A 17,014-nucleotide genomic window follows, 5' to 3' on the forward strand; every position below is an offset into this window, starting at 1 on the left:
TGCTGTGCTTTTTCTATTCTGGTCAGTCTCTACTCTAATATGGTGATCAAAACCGAGTGATACATTTAAGACGGGAATGCACCAATGACCTTTAAATAAGAGTGAAGGTGATATCCTTTGTTTGCAAACCAAAGCTCTACTTATGAATCCAAGAGTTATGTTCGTCATTTTTACTACTTCTGTGCACTACTTTCTCGGCTTTGTCACCAGAAATCATAACACACATTTCTTTACCTATTCACATCTTGTATCTCATCAGAACTGATACTGTAGCATGTTTTCTCGTTCGTAACATCGGTATGTAGACTTTGCTCTTATCGAAATGAAATCTATTCGCTACCCATGAACACAGTCCATCAGTTTGTTTACATCAGTTTGAAGCTGTAGATGTTATTTCCAGTTGTAGATTGATGCTTAGTCTTGTCTATCTTCAAATGTTGCCCATTATCAATATCATTTACGTATATGAAAATAAGAATCGGTTCAAGACTGATCCCTGTGGCATACCACTTGTTACGTCTAACCATTCTGAGTCTTGACCGTTAATCATTATCTTCTGTTGACGTTGTCAAACTATGATGTAACTTTCTGAATTTCTGTTATCTGCATCAAAAATATCTTCATTCACTTTATTCCAGTCATTCACCATACTCATATTGTAAGATTACTTCCTAACATTTGTATTACCAAGTTTCTTTCATGAATCTATGTTATAATCCTCTAGTGGTTCTATCTCGACATCATTTGAAGAAGTGCTCACTGCCTACGTCATCAGCCAGATTTAAAAACATAAATGCTGTGATCAGGTCACCCCTTACTCTTCTTTCTTTCTGTCATGGTAGGCAATAGTAAAGCATCTAACCTTTCCATGTATAAGACCAACTTAGAAGGCGGTCAAGGCAAAAGTTCAGACCTTCGTGTAAGTCGTGTATACAGATCGAGAAAAGTGATGAGAGTTCTTTTATGGACCTCCTTGGTGCAGCGGTTAGAGATGCTGACTGTAACATATTAACGGGCCGTCCGGGGTCGAATCCCGGTAGCGGCAGTCAGTCCACAGTCAACCCAGCTGTTCGTCCTCCTGCCTAGGGTCGTCGTTATATGTATATATATATACACATATATATATATATATATATATATATATATATATATATATATATATATATATATATATATATATATCGTGAACAAGGGTTGCCAATTCCAACCACTGATCTCTGATGACTGAGGCTTTGCTTCTCTTTCTCATCTTTTTGAAGATCCAGTTTCATCTGGTGGGTCCCGGTATATCCATTTATCTGAATATATTTTCAAGGGTCTTGAATTAATTCCCCATCATAGCAGGATATAAATACCTGTTGACATGCAAACAGAATCTATCTAGGGAGTATTTGGACCACGCAACTGTTAATAGTATTACCTTCTGATGCATTACCCATAATTTCCTCACAGTTACACTTCTTTATATTAATTCTGAAGTCCACTTGCTCACTCTCCCCATATCATGCACCCATGTTATCTACCACATAGATTTCCTTCATACTAGAAATTAAGATTTTCCTCCAACATTCATTTGCTAAACTCCTAGAGAATGATGGCACAAGAAAAACTTAAATTCTAAAACTTATACCATTCAGGAGCCCCGTCACACTCCCCTTCCCCCATCTTCTGGTTTTTTTACGTAATACCACTGCTGGTACTCGATAATCTACACTCCTCATTGCAGTCTGGGAAGATGTGTGTGTGTGTGTGTGTGTGTGTGTGTGTGTGTGTGTTTAACCGCAATAGGGTAAAGAGTGCAGCTCTTGTGTAGTGAGCAGTGGTCCTGGCTGGTGACCAAGATGTGAAAGGCTCACGTAAAAGCTGGAAACTCAAACCTGTTCTTCTACATTTTAGTCCAGCCTCTTGATAGAAACGTGAATGGTTTCTCCTCGTGTTTACCCTCTCAGCAGCCATTATGTATATCCTCCTCGAGTGGTAACAGTAAAATTCGTGGAGTCAGATCCGTTGTCATCAATAGTGAAGGAATAGAATAGTTTTGGTTTCGGAACAATCTCAAGTATCATGCATTCGTTAATTATATTATTGTCTTATGATAGTTTGGTTACAGTATGTGGTTCGCATCAAAATAAGTCTTTTGGAAGTGGCTGCTCGTGTGCCCCACCACCAGGCACACCACGCAGTAAGCTGCTGCATCACATGATTACTGTGTGGCCGTTGACAACTCAAGCATGGACCGTTTTGATAACTATTTCTTTCCCTACACCTCGAAGCTTTAGAACACTCTACCCTCTCATGTCTTTTCTAATAACTACAACCTGGTAAATTTTAAGGGACAGATCCTTCACTTCCTCTAAATTTGTAATTACTCTCCCTTGTCAGTTCTTTTTTCGCTTTACGATTCTCTCCATATCTCAATTAAGGTTCGTCTTTGGTGTGGACTTTGGTCCGTGACTGGAGCCTTCAACATAAAGAAAATAAAAAGAATATAAGCAAATGGGTTCCGGCCCGGCAGTAAGAAGGCGGAGGTCGGTCACGCGTCCGTACGCTCCTCTCGGTGCGTACCCGTGCGGACGGACACGTACGTATTTTGGAGACTTACATTCAGCTGGATTCCTACGGTCCATCAACCCAGTCCTACCGTCCTCATGCCCACGGACCACTACCAAACCCATGACCATGGTCAGTCGGCCCCACGCCTCGTGTGCCTACGCCCACGGACCAGGAACCCACGCCGACGCCGTGTTATGTATAACAAAGATGTCCACATACCAGAGCCCACATTCTTGAGGTTAACCAATGGCATAAAACAGGAGCATCAAAAACGAGGCCAAACTGAATTTAGCTAATTGGTACTTGAGGGCAAATCTCTCTCTTCTTCATTTCTTTTCTTATGCCTTTCTCTTGACCCCCTGCCGCTTCTCTTGCGCTCCTCCTAATCACACGCATTTCTTCTCTACACATATATAGAGAAAAGTTTTTCCTTCACAAATACTTCCGTCATGGACAAGGTTGCATTCCCTTCTTATCTCTTCCAAGGCTTCTGCCTCTATGTGAGGCTCCTACCCTTTAAACTTTCCTTTTCTTGCTTTAGCTTTCTTCTTCAAGTGAGGATCCCTCCATATTACGGTAAGAGCCTTCAGCATGACTTAGGCACAACGGTACGTCCCCATGAGAATGAGAGTACAACGCTTGGGTGTGTTGAACCGACCTTTGACCTGACCCTTACGGATCGGGACAAAGGTCACTACTCGCTCAGGGATCATACCGTCGTGCTCAAGAGACGCGCAAGTTGTGCTCAAGAGACGCACACGTCGTGCTCAAGAGACGCACACGTCGTGCTCAAGATGTAAAAATTGAGATCATGTGCCATACCTTGTATCAGTTATATGGGATTTCAATCAGTAATTGCTTCATGCGTTAACTACTTCCCTACTTTAAGGTTCATGCACAGCTGACGTGCCAAGAACACCATGACACTTTATGACGGACAGGATGAAATGCTGTCAATGTTGTGATCTTTCTTGATACCCAGGTTGATCTGTTCATCTTGCTATATTTACTGTGGATGCCTGACGTCCTGAATGGCCAGTAAGATGACGGCCAGTCAGTCAAGGGACTTTAGGAAACGTACGGAACCAGCCAGTGGAAGAGAACGAGTCAACAAGAACCAACGCAAATTCCAGGGACAGTAAGCTGAGTCGACCCAAAACAAAGCAAGTTATCCTAGTTGTAAGTAATCATAGACCTACAACAAAACATGCTATCCTGGCAATACGCAATCCTAGACCTACGACAAAGCATGCTATCCTGGCTGTATGCACTCGTAGGAACAGTTCAACAAACGACGTTAGGGGGTCAAAGGATCTTGGAGATACTCTGTGACTCTCCAGCCAGCCGGTATTTGTAGAGGTAAGAGAGCAAGGTAGGAGTATAGCAGGATGATCGAGGAAGAAAAAGGAAACTTTGAAAAGACTATTGAGGGTAAAGCTGGTGAAACTCCACAACTTTTTCATAAAGTCATCAGGAGTCATCTAAACAACAGCTAATCAGGCATAGGAATTTAGAGGGTAAGTAATTGATCAGCAAGCTGCAAAATGTCTTTAAGACACTATAGCCCGGCACCAGTGAGATGGTGTGATGAGGAAGCTACATAATCTCAGACCCATACAAGGCTTGTGGTCCTGATGAAATATCACCACCTGTGATGTCGATGTGTGTAGATGCGCTTGATAAACCACTTGAATTACTGCTCAAAATGTGACTAGAGAAAGGCAAAGTGCTAAGGAGGTGGAAAATGGGTAATGGTCATACTCTTTTACAAGAAAAGAGACCGATCAGAGGCGCTGTACTACTGACCCTTGACAAGTGTGGTTGTAAAGTCTTGGAAAAGATAATCAAAACACAAACGGATGACGTCCCACAGAACAGAAATAGAGGCAACATAGTCTCAAGGGAAGGAAGTCATGCGTAACTAACATTTCAGATTTCTACGAGAGAGTGAGTTCTGTTTTACACAAGAAAAGAAGGCTGGCGGACTGGATGTATCTGGATTGCCAGAAAGTATTTAACACTGTACCATGTGGGTACTTGATTAAGAAGCTAGAACACCAGGAAGGAATAAAAGGATGATTCCTTCGATGGATCAAAAAAATTTTGAATGGAAGGGAACACAGGAACCTTAATAGATGAGTCTTAACGAAATGGGTCGCTATCAACAGTGGAATATCGCAGGTTCTGTTCCAGGACCATAACTCGTCTTGATCTACGACGATGCCCTATTACAAGATGTGGACTCCTGCCTCGAAATGTACGCAGATGATGCAAAGGTCATGAGGGAAATGAAAAACAAGGAGGACTGCAGCAACTTACAAGAGGACGCAGACAGACTACAAAATTGGTTTGATACAAGGTTGATGAAATTCCTCCCGAGTAAACATAAGACAAGGGGGATAAATCACAGGGAAAAAAGACCTCGATATGAACATCACCCAGCATAAATTAGTTGCAGAAATCTATTTGTGATAGAGACTTGCTAGTCGACATCGTCCCTAAACCTGTTCTCCCGAGTCCCACCGTAGAAGGATTGTTAAGGAGGTCAACTGTCTGCAGCAAATGTATGAACTGCAGCCAAGGTCATGGATAGGAAGATATTTCGCAAGCTCTTCACATCTTGCATAATGCCAAAATTAAGATATACTCTTCTAGTCTTGTCAACAAACAGAAGCACAAAGAAGTACCAAAGAAATATGGTTCCAGAATTCAGGAGTCGAGTTATAGGAAAAAGCAAGAAAACTTAGATTTATCTACCGTGGAAGAGAGAAGAGTGAAGGGTGACCTGATTTCAAACATTAAGGTTATAAATAAGACTGATGACGTAGACTGAACACTTCTTCAAAAGTTGTAGAGGCAGAGCAACCAGGGGTTGCTAAAAGAAAGCGTAAAAAACGTAGGTAAATGATGGAAACTATAAGGGGATTCTGTAAACATGGACATCATACAATCTGAAAAGATGGGGACCCACAAGTGTTAAACTCCCTCCTCGTACAGTAAAAAAAAGAAAAGAATTAGTTGCTTATATTGACACTGAAAGAAACTGACGTCGTTAACGCTAGCACAACAACAGAGACAAACTGTCAGGGTTAATAAAAATATAAACCGTCAAACTCAATACAAAGCAAGAAAGGAAAACCAGAATGACAGTGAACGACACAAAAAGACGAGGCTGATGATGTGACACTGACAGACTGACACACACACGTTATGACAGCGTTGTGAACAACAGAACAGATCAGTATAACACACTGACGGTGGCAAACGTACAGGACATCCAACACCTCCACCCTTCTCCACACAACCCTATCTATAGCCCATGACTCGCAACCAAAAAACATTGTTTGAAACACTATTCCTTCAAGCATACCAATTTTTGTTCTCCGAGATAACGTTCTGGCCTTCCACACATTCTTCATCGCTCCCAGAACCTTTGCCCCTCCCCCACCTTATGATTCACTACCGCTTTCACGGTTCCATTCGCTGCCAAGTCCACTCCCAGATATCCAAAACACTTCACTCCCTCCAATTTCTCTCAATTCAGAGATAGGTAGTATGTTTGAGGAAAGGAACCTGGATGTTTTGGCTCTGAGTGAAACGAAGCTCAAGGGTAAAGTGGAAGAGTGGTCTGGGAATGTCTTGCGAGTAAAGTCAGGGGTTGGTCAGAAGACAAGAGCAAAGGAAGGAGTAGCACCACTCCTGAAGCAGGAGTTATGGGAGTATGTGATAGAGTGTAAGAAAGTAAACTCTAAATTGATATGGGTAAAATTGAAAGTGGATGGAAAGAGATGGGACATTATTGGTGCCTATGCACCTGGTCATGAGAAGAAAGATCATGAGTGGCAAGCTTTTTGGGAGCAACTGAGTGAGTGTGTTAGCAGCTTTGATGCACGAGACCAGGTTATAGTGATGGGTGATTTGAATGCAAATGTGAGTAATGCGGCAGTTGAGGGTATAACTAGTGTATATGGGGTGTTCAGTGTTGTAAATGGAAATGGTGAGGAGCTTGTAGATTTGTGTGCTGAAAAAGGACTGGTGATTGGGAATACCTGGTTTAAAAAGAGAGATATACACAAGTATGCTTATGTAAGTGGGAGAGATGATCAGAGTGTTAATTGATTACGTGTTAATTGAAAGGCGCGTGAAATAGAGACTTTTGGATGTTAATATGCTGTGGGGGGTGAAGAGTGTGGTGAGAGTAAGTTAGCTTGGAAATGAGACGTGCGAGGAAGTACCAGGAGAGAATTGAGTACAGAATGGAAAAAGGTGAGAGTAAACGACGTTAAGGAGAGTAGGGGAGGAATGGGATGTATTTAGGGAAGCAGTGATGGCTTGCGCAAAACATGCCTGTGGCATGAGAAAGGTGGGAGGTGTGTAGATTAGAAAGGGTAGTGAGTGGTGAGATGAAGAAGTAAGATTGTTAATGAAAGAGAAGAAAGAGAGGCATTTGGACGATTTTTGCAGGGAAATAGCGCAAATGACTGGGAGATGTATAAAAGAAGAAGACAAGAGGTTAAGAGAAAAGCGCAAGAGGTGAAAAAGAGAGCAAATGAGAGTTGGGGTGAGAGAGTATCATCAAATTTTAGGGAGAATAAAAGATGTTTTGGAAGGAGGGAAATAAAGCGCGTAAGACAAGAGAACAAATGGGAACATCGGTGAAGGGGGCAAAAAGGGAGGTAATAACAAGTAGTGGTGAAGTGAGAGGGAGATGGAGCGAGTATTTTGAAGGTTTGTTGAATGTTTTGATGATAGAGAGGCAGATATAGGGTGTTTTGGTCGAAGTGGTGTGCGAAGTGAGAGAGTCAAAGAAAATGATTAGGTAATCAGAGAGTGGTAGTGAAAGCTTTGCGGAATATGATTGCCGGCAAGGCGGCGGGTTTGGATGGTATTGCAGTGGGATTTATTGATAATGGGGGGTCATGTGTTGTTGACTGGTTGGTGAGGATATTCAGTGCATGTATGGTTCGTGGTGAAGTGCCTGAAGATTAGAGGAATGTATGCATAGTGCCACTGTACAAAGGCAAAGGTGATAAAGGTGAGTGTTTAAATTACAGAGGTATAAGTTTCTTGAGTATTCTTGGGAAATCATATGAGACGGTATTGATTGAGAGGGTGAAGGCATGTAAAGAGCATCAGATTGGGGAAGAGTAGTGTGGTTTCAGAAGTGGTAGATGATGTGTGGATCAGGTGTTTGCTTTGAAGAATGTATGTGAGAAAAACTTAGAAAAGCAAATGGATTTGTATGTAGTATTTATGGATCTGGAGAAGGCATATAATAGAGTTGATTGAGATGCTCTGTGGAAGGTATTAAGAGTATATGATGAGGGAAGAATGTTGCAAGAAGCAGTGAAAAGTTTTTATCGATGATGTAAGGTATGTGTACGTGTAGGAAGAGAGGAAAGTGATTGGTTCCCATTGAATGTCGGTTTGCGGCAGGGGTGAGTGACGTCTCCATGGTTGTTTAATTTGCTTATGGATGGGGTTGTTAGGGAGGTGAATGCAAGAGTTTTGGAGATAGGGGAAGTATGCTGTCTGTCGTGGTCGAGAGGGCTTGGGAAGTGAGTGAGTTGTTCGCTGATGATACAGCGCTGGTGGATGATTTGGGTGAGAGACTGCAGAAGCTGGTGACTGAGTTTGGTAAAGTGTGTCAAGGAAGAAAGCTGAGAGTAAATGTGAATAAGATCAAGGTTATTAGGCTCGGTAGGGTTGAGGACAAGTAAATTGGAAGGTAAGTTTGAATGAAGAAAAATTGGAGGAAGTGAAGCGTTTTGGATATCTGGGAGTGGGTTTGGCAGCGGATAGAACCATGGAAGCGGAAGTGAGTCACATTGTGGGGTTGGGGGCGAAGGTTCTGGGAGCGTTGAAGATTGTGTAGAAGGCGAGACGTTATCTCGGAAAGCAAAAATGGGTATGTTTGAAGGAATAGTGGTTCCAACAATGTTATAAGGTTGTGAGGCATGGGCCATAGATGGGGTTGTGCGGAGGAGGGAGGATGTGTTGGAAATGGGATGTTTGAGGACAATGTGTGGTGCGAGTTGGTTTCATCGAGTAAGTAATGAAAGGGTAAGAGATGTGTGGTAATAATAAGAGTGTGGTTAAGAGAGCAGAAGGAGTGTGTTTTGAAATGGTTTGGTGACATGGAGAGAATGAGTGAGGAAAGATTGACAAAGAGGATATATGTGTCAGAGGTTGAGGGAACGAGAAGTGGGAGACCAAATTGGAGGTAGAAGGATGGAGTGAAAAGGGTTTTGATCGATCAGGGCCTGAACATAGAGGAGGCTGAAAGGTGTGCAAGGAATAGAGTGAATTGGAACGATGTGGTATACCGGGGTCGACATGCTGTCAATGGATTGAACTAGGGCATGTGAAGCGTCTAGGGGTAAACCATAGAAAGTTTTGTGGGGCCTGGATGTGGAAAGGGAGCGGTGGTTTCGGTGCATTACACATGACAGCTGAAGACTGAGGGTGAACGAGTGTGGCCTCTATTGTCTTCCTAGCGCTACATCGCGCGCACACGAGGGGAAGGGGGAGCCATTTTATGTGTTGCGGGCTGGCGGTGGAATGCATGAAGGCAGCTTGCATGAATATGTACATGTGTATATATGTATATGTCTGTGCATGTATGTATACGTTGAAATGTATAGGTATGTATATGTGCATGTGTGGGCGTTTTGTATATACATGTGTATGTGGATGAGTTGTGCCATTCTTTCGTCTGTTTCCTTGCGCTACCTCGCTAACGCGGGAGACAGCGACAAAGTAATATATATATATATATATATATATATATATATATATATATATATATATATATATATATATATATATATATATATATCAAACCTTAGCTTCGAGCAACAGTTTATTGACATTTGTGTTGACTGTGACCAACTACTGCGACAAGGATTCGAACCTTTTGCGGCCAGAGAACGGTCAGCACAGATCACCACTACACCATGGACGTCCATTCCATCTATGAGGATAGTGAAATCAGGCTTTTACTCTGGCAGAACAGGCGGGATCACACTGTTACTGGGCACCGGAAGTGACGGCGAAAGATTTGAACAGGGAGGAGCAGATAGGCAAATTAGACTAGCAGGAGAGCAAGTATGTAGGACATTATGGTGGAGAGGTGTGGGGAAAGGCGATAAGCAAGTATACAAGAATGAACATATTGTAACAGATTATGCTGCAAGTTGGCAAACAGCTACGATGGGATGCAGGTGACCTAGATACGAGTCACAAGGAGGAATAATTGATCAGAAAGAGTCAAGATAAGCACACACACACGCACACACACACACACACACACACACACACACACACACAAAGCAAACAGGGAAGGAAGGAAAATGTAGTGAGAATGGCTGGCAGGAAGAAAAAGACAAATGCAGGCAGGCAAGGAGAGCGTGACACATACAGGTCAGCAAGAAAGGTAGACAGGTAACAAACTGACAGTCACATCATACCCAGGCAGGCAAGCAAGGAGAGACACAGCAAGCAAGAGTCATCCATGTCTCATGTGAATGATAAGAATGTCCCCTTCACGAAGACGAGGCCACTTGGGAGGATACAACATGGGCCACGTGGAGAATACAACATGGGCCACATGGAAGAATACAACGTGGGCCACTTGGGAGAATACAACATGGGCCACATGGAAGAATACAACATGGGCCACATGGAAGAATACAACGTGGGCCACTTGGGAGAATACAACATGGGCCACATGGAAGAATACAACATGGGCCACTTGGGAGAATACAACATGGGCCACATGGAAGAATACAACATGGGCCACATGGAAGAATACAACATGGGCCACATGGAAGAATACAACATGGGCCACATGGAAGAATACAACATGGGCCACTTGGGAGAATACAACATGGGCCACTTGGGAGAATACAACATGGGCCACTTGGGAGAATACAACATGGGCCACATGGAAGAATACAACATGGGCCACTTGGGAGAATACAACATGGGCCACTTGGGAGAATACAACATGGGCCACATGGAAGAATACAACATGGGCCACATGGAAGAATACAACATGGGCCACTTGGGAGAATACAACATGGGCCACTTGAGAGAATACAACATGGGCCACATGGAAGAATACAACATGGGCCACATGGAAGAATACAACATGGGCCACTTGGAAGAATACAACATGGGCCACTTGGGAGAATACAACATGGGCCACATGGAAGAATACAACATGGGCCACTTGGGAGAATACAACATGGGCCACATGGAAGAATACAACATGGGCCACTTGGGAGAATACAACATGGGCCACATGGAAGAATACAACATGGGCCACATGGAAGAATACAACATGGGCCACATTGAAGAATACAACATGGGCCACATGGAAGAATACAACATGGGCCACATGGAAGAATACAACATGGGCCACATGGAAGAATACAACATGGGCCACATGGAAGAATACAACATGGGCCACATGGAAGAATACAACATGGGCCACATGGAAGAATACAACATGGGCCACATGGAAGAATACAACATGGGCCACATGGAAGAATACAACATGGGCCACTTGGGAGAATACAACATGGGCCATTTGGGAGAATGCAACATGGGCCACTTGGGAGAATGCAACATGGGCCACTTGGGAGAATGCAACATGGGCCACTTGGGAAAATACAACATGGGCCACTTGGGAAAATACAACATGGGCCACTTGGGAAAATACAACATGGGCCACTTGGGAAAATACAACATGGGCCACTTGGGAGAATACAATATGGGCCACTTGGGAGAATACAACATGGGCCACTTGGGAGAATATAACATGGGAGACTAAACTTGACAAGAAGGAGAAGTTGACACTTGCTTACACCTTTGCCTGGTATACTTCCCAAGCGTTCCATAGTTGCCAAACAGCAGAAGCAGGAAGGACAGGTGTAGTTGTGCAGCACAGCAGAAGCAGCAACATAATAACATGAGCAAAAAATTGCAGGTGGAGCAATAACACAGCTGCAAAAAAATAGACGTAATTGGAACAGGAGTAAAGAAACAGCAGCTACAGGAAGATAACAGCGGACGCAGATGATGCCACACAGCTAACGGAAGAAAAGTTAATCAGTTGTTCTTTGGTGTATGGTAGAACATTCCCACATAACTTGTGTATTTCATATCTACCCTAATATCTTATCATCTTCTTCCTACACTTATCAAGCAAGGACTGGTGAAGCTAGACACATATCTGAGGGTCCTACAGGAGGGTACGTAATGAGCTCATAAGGCTTTAAATATACACCCACAGTGTTCGCCTGATATTATTCACTTATTCATCGATCTAACTTTGTTTCAGTCGCGCATAGATTTTGTAGCTTCGATTCTTGAGGTGAAATCTTGTATTCTGTTAGGTGGAGATAATTTGTGGACCGCAGGTTGGTTGGTATCGTGTCTGACTTAGCAAAATTGTTTTTTGTATCACTAAAGTTAATCAATTGTCTTTGACAATACCATGTCCCTACATGGAATGCATGTAGCACATGTTTAGCTCCGTCCCTCATGTCAATGATTCTCCATGATATATTCCTATTCATCTCGAGAGAAACAGACTCCAGTTCATTCATTTCTGTCTGTCTGGTGCATGATTCCCTCTTGCCATGAACTAACTACATAGTCACATGCAGTAACGGAGCAAGACTGGTCTGGCAGCCAAATTTAACACTTAACACTGATCAGTGAGCTTGATGATGTTACTATGTGAGAGAATCTTAGTCTTAACTCTCTATACCTGACCGCTGCTCACTCACCTGCTTGAACTGTAAAGGTCTTAGGACTTCTGCCACTTCCTGGTTTCCGTACACATTAATATTTCAGAACTTTGGCTGTTACCTCACCCACATAATACCTTACCTCACACACAGACAGACACACAAACACAGCTTTGCCTCCATGGTGTGGTGGTTAGTGTTACTGACAATAAGTCAGCAAAGGCCAGCTGGGGTCGGACTTGCATGGGTTCAAATCCCGGGCGCGGCAATCGGCCTACACCCAACCCAGGCGTTCATCTTCCCCTCGGAGCTGGTCGATGAATGGACATCTGGCTTAAGCTGGGAGTAAAGTCATGGTAAACATACCCTAACTTAAGAGACGGGGCAATACGAGAGTAAAACTCTCTCCCACAGTACAGATATAGAAATAACAAATAAAGATCACACACGCGCTGAGGAGAGAGGCAAGAGAAGGCAAGGAAGTGGGAGGATTGTCCCTCTTCATAAAGGTGCTGTACTTGAAGTTTCAACATATAGTGGACGATACCATTCAAGCCTAACATAAAAAAAAAAAAAAAAATTCCTGGGAACGAGTGGTGTTCTTAATGTTATATAATCCTCCAAAGAATTATAATGACCCAGAATAAATATGAAATAATGACAATGAATGAAAACTCACGATGGAACATAAAGCAGTGAGAGAATCACTTCAACAGACATGGTCAGGTACTGATAATAAGGAACTTCACTTACAAATAGATAGACTGGGAGGAATGCGGACTCTCATGGTGAAAGGGAGACATGGGTTCAAGCTTTTAGTGTATACAAGAAAATTTCCTATACAAACATGTCAATGAACACATAACATCACATCCTCACTGAGGCAGAAATGAAAATGTGTTCCCGTTTTTCCTTTATTAACAACAGACGAATAAGTGAAAAAGCAACATGTACATAGTAGAGCACACACAACACTACAACTGGCGGGCAATGTGGCCGCTCGTCACAATCACCCTGGGACGTAGTGGACACAACTTGCAGCACTGACAGGGGCTTGAAGGTGGCGGTACTCCTCACCTCCCGACAACCTGGCGGCCCGGCAGTCTACAACCCCGGGACTCGGGAGTTGCCTTGCTCATCCCCCTCCCCCCACCAGCAGCTGACGTCACTCCGGCCTACATGGCTCGAGCAGCTGACGTCACTCCGGCCTACATGGCTCGAGCAGCTGACGTCACTCCGGCCTACGTGCCTCGTGGCGCCAGGGAATGAAGAGCGCCATCTATTGTTCGGTTTCCCAGTGAAAAACCATCAGCAATTACACCCCCCCCCCTCCTGGTACCACAGTAGTCACACACGGGGCCTTCAGACCCTCGAGGAACGTCTCGGCAGCACACGGTTGGACTCGCCATCAGTCTCCTAAGTCCGTCAGCGATCCGTCATCGACCTGTAGTGAAGGCTTCACTTTGATATTCCAGTGTGGCGTAGCGGCGAAGATCTCGGACGTGGCGGGGAACATCGTCGACTTCAACAGTCTGGTCAGACACTACCCCCATGATGACGACTCTTCTGTACCGTCCATCGCATCGAACGTTAGGCAGCCTTACCCATACCTCACCACTAGCTTGTTAGGGGCGTCCACATCTGGTTCGTCCTCCTCGTAGGGGTCCACTCCACGAACTCTGACGGAGTAGCTGTGCAGCATGTTTGCTGGGGTAGTTGACGACGAGCGGTCATCTCGTAGCAACAGATTGTACAAGTACACCGCTTCCGCTACTGAACAGCCGCCCTTCCTTGCAGCTTTGACCTTCACAGTACGATGGCACCTCTCAGCTATGCCATCCCTCGAGGGGACTTGTGCACATCGAAAACGGAGGCGCACACACCACTATGAGGCGAACTGAACAAACAGTTTGCACTGGTCTGAAACCTCAGCTGGCGCCAGACAGCAAATCGTGATGGTCCACAGTCAGGTATAGTCGCCTACTGCAGTGAGTAATGTCCATGCCAATTCTATGCCACGCTCCCTCCTCGTCCAAACTTCCTGTCCGCCACTTAATGGGTGCTGGGTCGATGGACTGGCATACCCCTGACAACTAGCGACGACTGAGCGCACCTGCCGCCTCGTGACCGCTGGGTTGACTCGCCTCACGAAGTAGAGTGTATGTCTCACGCCTGGATGATGTCCTGCTGAGTGATGAACTTCTGTAGTCTTCTCACTGGTCTCATCGACTCCGGCCGTACACACGGGTTGTGCAGCTGGGAAGCTGGCTGCGGGTACCTTCAACCATCGTTGTGGTACGCATGTTAGGTCATCCGCTTTGTTATTAGCAAAAGTTACGAGAGTAACAGACAGCTGAAGACCGTACTCTCTAACTAGCGATAGCACTATTCCTACTCTCCTTTGGACGAGCATTTTACTTGCAGGTTTGGTCCTAAGCCTACTTCTTCCTGGGAGGGCGTCTAAAATCCTGCAGTGCACTGTCGAAGAGTCGGTCAACTATTTGACTTTCCTCATTCGCCAGGCCAATGCGAGGTTCAACCCTTTGATGACTGCGTCGAGCTCAGCCATGCTACTGTGACCAGCTAGCGTCTTCAATGACGCGCCCGTCGACTTCAACCGCGACACCAAGTGCTGGAGAACTGGCGTCTACCCAGACCTTAGCCTTGTCACCCGTGACGTCCCACCGTCCTTCCATGGTGTCGTTCCTTTTCGCTTCACCCAGAGTCTCACGGAGAAACCCTTTCAGCTCATCATCGGCGACGATGTCGTCTCACCTCTCCGTGACGTGATTAGCTGTCCTCTTGATGAAGGCTGTTGCCGCTCGCAGCCAACTGCACACAGGACAGTGGTCTACCTACCAGCTTGCCACAATAAGAGAAACCGACCAACGCGTCAGTTCACTTGGCACGCCTCCTACCTCGTTACCTCTCCCCCAGACTCTCAGCCCCAACATCTGCGCTCCGTCAGCAACCCGTTCGCGAGGCTTGCTTGTCAGCCCGAAGTTCTGAAGGTGCTCCTCCACGAGGCTGGCTTAGACAACGTCTTCATTTACAAGGATGTCGTCGATGTGAGATGATGCTCCCTTCTCACATCTGGATCCTGTTCCAATACACAGTTCAGCACTGCTTTCATCACCAGCGGAGCGATATTTAGACTCAGACTCGTCAGACAATACCACCGTCTGATATGGCCACAGAGATTCGTGGATCGTAATCTTCTGGTAAGCCTTCTTCAAGTCTATCACTGCCATATTCACACCGTGCATGTCCCAATCTCGCAGTCTGTCTGCAAACGCGTCTGAGTCAGCTGTCTAAAATCTAGCACAGGCCTCACCCTCTCGTTCGATTCCCGAGCACACGGAGGCAATGTGGCCCAAACTACCACACTGGTAACATCTCAGGTAACGCTGAGGCGACGCCTAGCACTATGTTGTGTTTCTGCATCAGCGGCGTTATTCCGACGGCGAGCCAAGCAGTCTCTGGCGAGGCGATGCAGGTCGTTGCAAACATAGCACCTTTGGCTCGTAAAGGACACGTTGCCCAGCGCCACACTCCGTGGCGGTAAGAAACGCCTCCGATAACCTAAGAGGGCAGCTGTCCCTGATAAACGTCCTGGCCCGCGCCAAAATCTAATCCAAGTCGAGTGCCTCCATGCGTGACCCTGCCCTGGACAGGTGGCAGACGTTCTCAGGAAGTCCAGCTACGAAAGCACAGGCAAGGACCTTGTCAGTCATCCCGCCGAACATGGACGTCAGGCACAGCAGCTCGGGCCGAGTACACATCTGATGACTCTCGGTGTGCAACATCTTACTGACAAACTGCTCATAGCCATGTAGGGATCGTGAGCAAATGCGGCTTTCAGCGCCCCTTCACCTTCACACACTTCTCCCTGTACACCTTAGCCATCTGTAGGTACACGGCGAAGACGCCCCCCAGTGAAGCGCACAGGAATGACGCTTGCCACATCCACCACTCCTCGCAGTTGGCACACAAGTTCCAGCTTTTCGAGCCACTTGTCCTCCACAGACTGCTTACCACTGCCGTCGTAATCGGTGATCAAGTCGAAGTAATTTTCAGCGCCTTGTCCCTCCATACTGCCCAGATGGCTTAAGACTGAATGAAAACGTGTTCTGGTTTTCCTTTATGAACAACAGACGATAAGTGAAAAAGCAACATGTACATAGTAGAGCACACACAACACTACAACTGGCGGGCAATGTGGCCGCTCGTCACAATCACCCTGGGACGTAGTGGACACAACTTGCAGCACTGACAGGGGCTTGGAGGTGGCGGTACTCCTCACCTCCCGACAACCTGGCGGCCCGGCAGTCTACAACCCCGGGACTCGGGAGTCGCCTTGCTCATCCCCCTCCCCCCACCAGCAGCTGACGTCACTCCGGCCTACATGGCTCGAGCAGCTGACGTCACTCCGGCCTACGTGGCTCGAGCAGCTGACGTCACTCCGGCCTACGTGGCTTGAGCAGCTGACGTCACTCCGGCCTACGTGGCTCGTGGCGCCAGGGAATGAACAACGCCATCTATTGTTCGGTTTCCCAGTGAAAAACCATCAATCACACTCTCACATACTAATGTGGTATTGAGAATGTCATATATGAAACATGAACTGGAAAGAGTGATCAGGTAATGATTAAGTTTAACTATGTGGAAAATGAGGAGGTTAAACAAGCATGATGAGATAACCC

The 17,014-nt window shown here is 45.5% G+C and overlaps 1 pseudogene; it reads right to left on the reverse strand.

Annotated features, from left to right (window-relative positions):
- Nucleotides 1-12,868: 12,868 nt before the first annotated feature.
- Nucleotides 12,869-16,404, reverse strand: LOC139752191 (uncharacterized; annotated as a pseudogene).
- Nucleotides 16,405-17,014: the final 610 nt, after the last annotated feature.

Source organism: Panulirus ornatus, chromosome 2, assembly GCF_036320965.1.
Source record: "Panulirus ornatus isolate Po-2019 chromosome 2, ASM3632096v1, whole genome shotgun sequence".
In the NCBI taxonomy this organism is placed as follows: domain Eukaryota; kingdom Metazoa; phylum Arthropoda; class Malacostraca; order Decapoda; family Palinuridae; genus Panulirus; species Panulirus ornatus.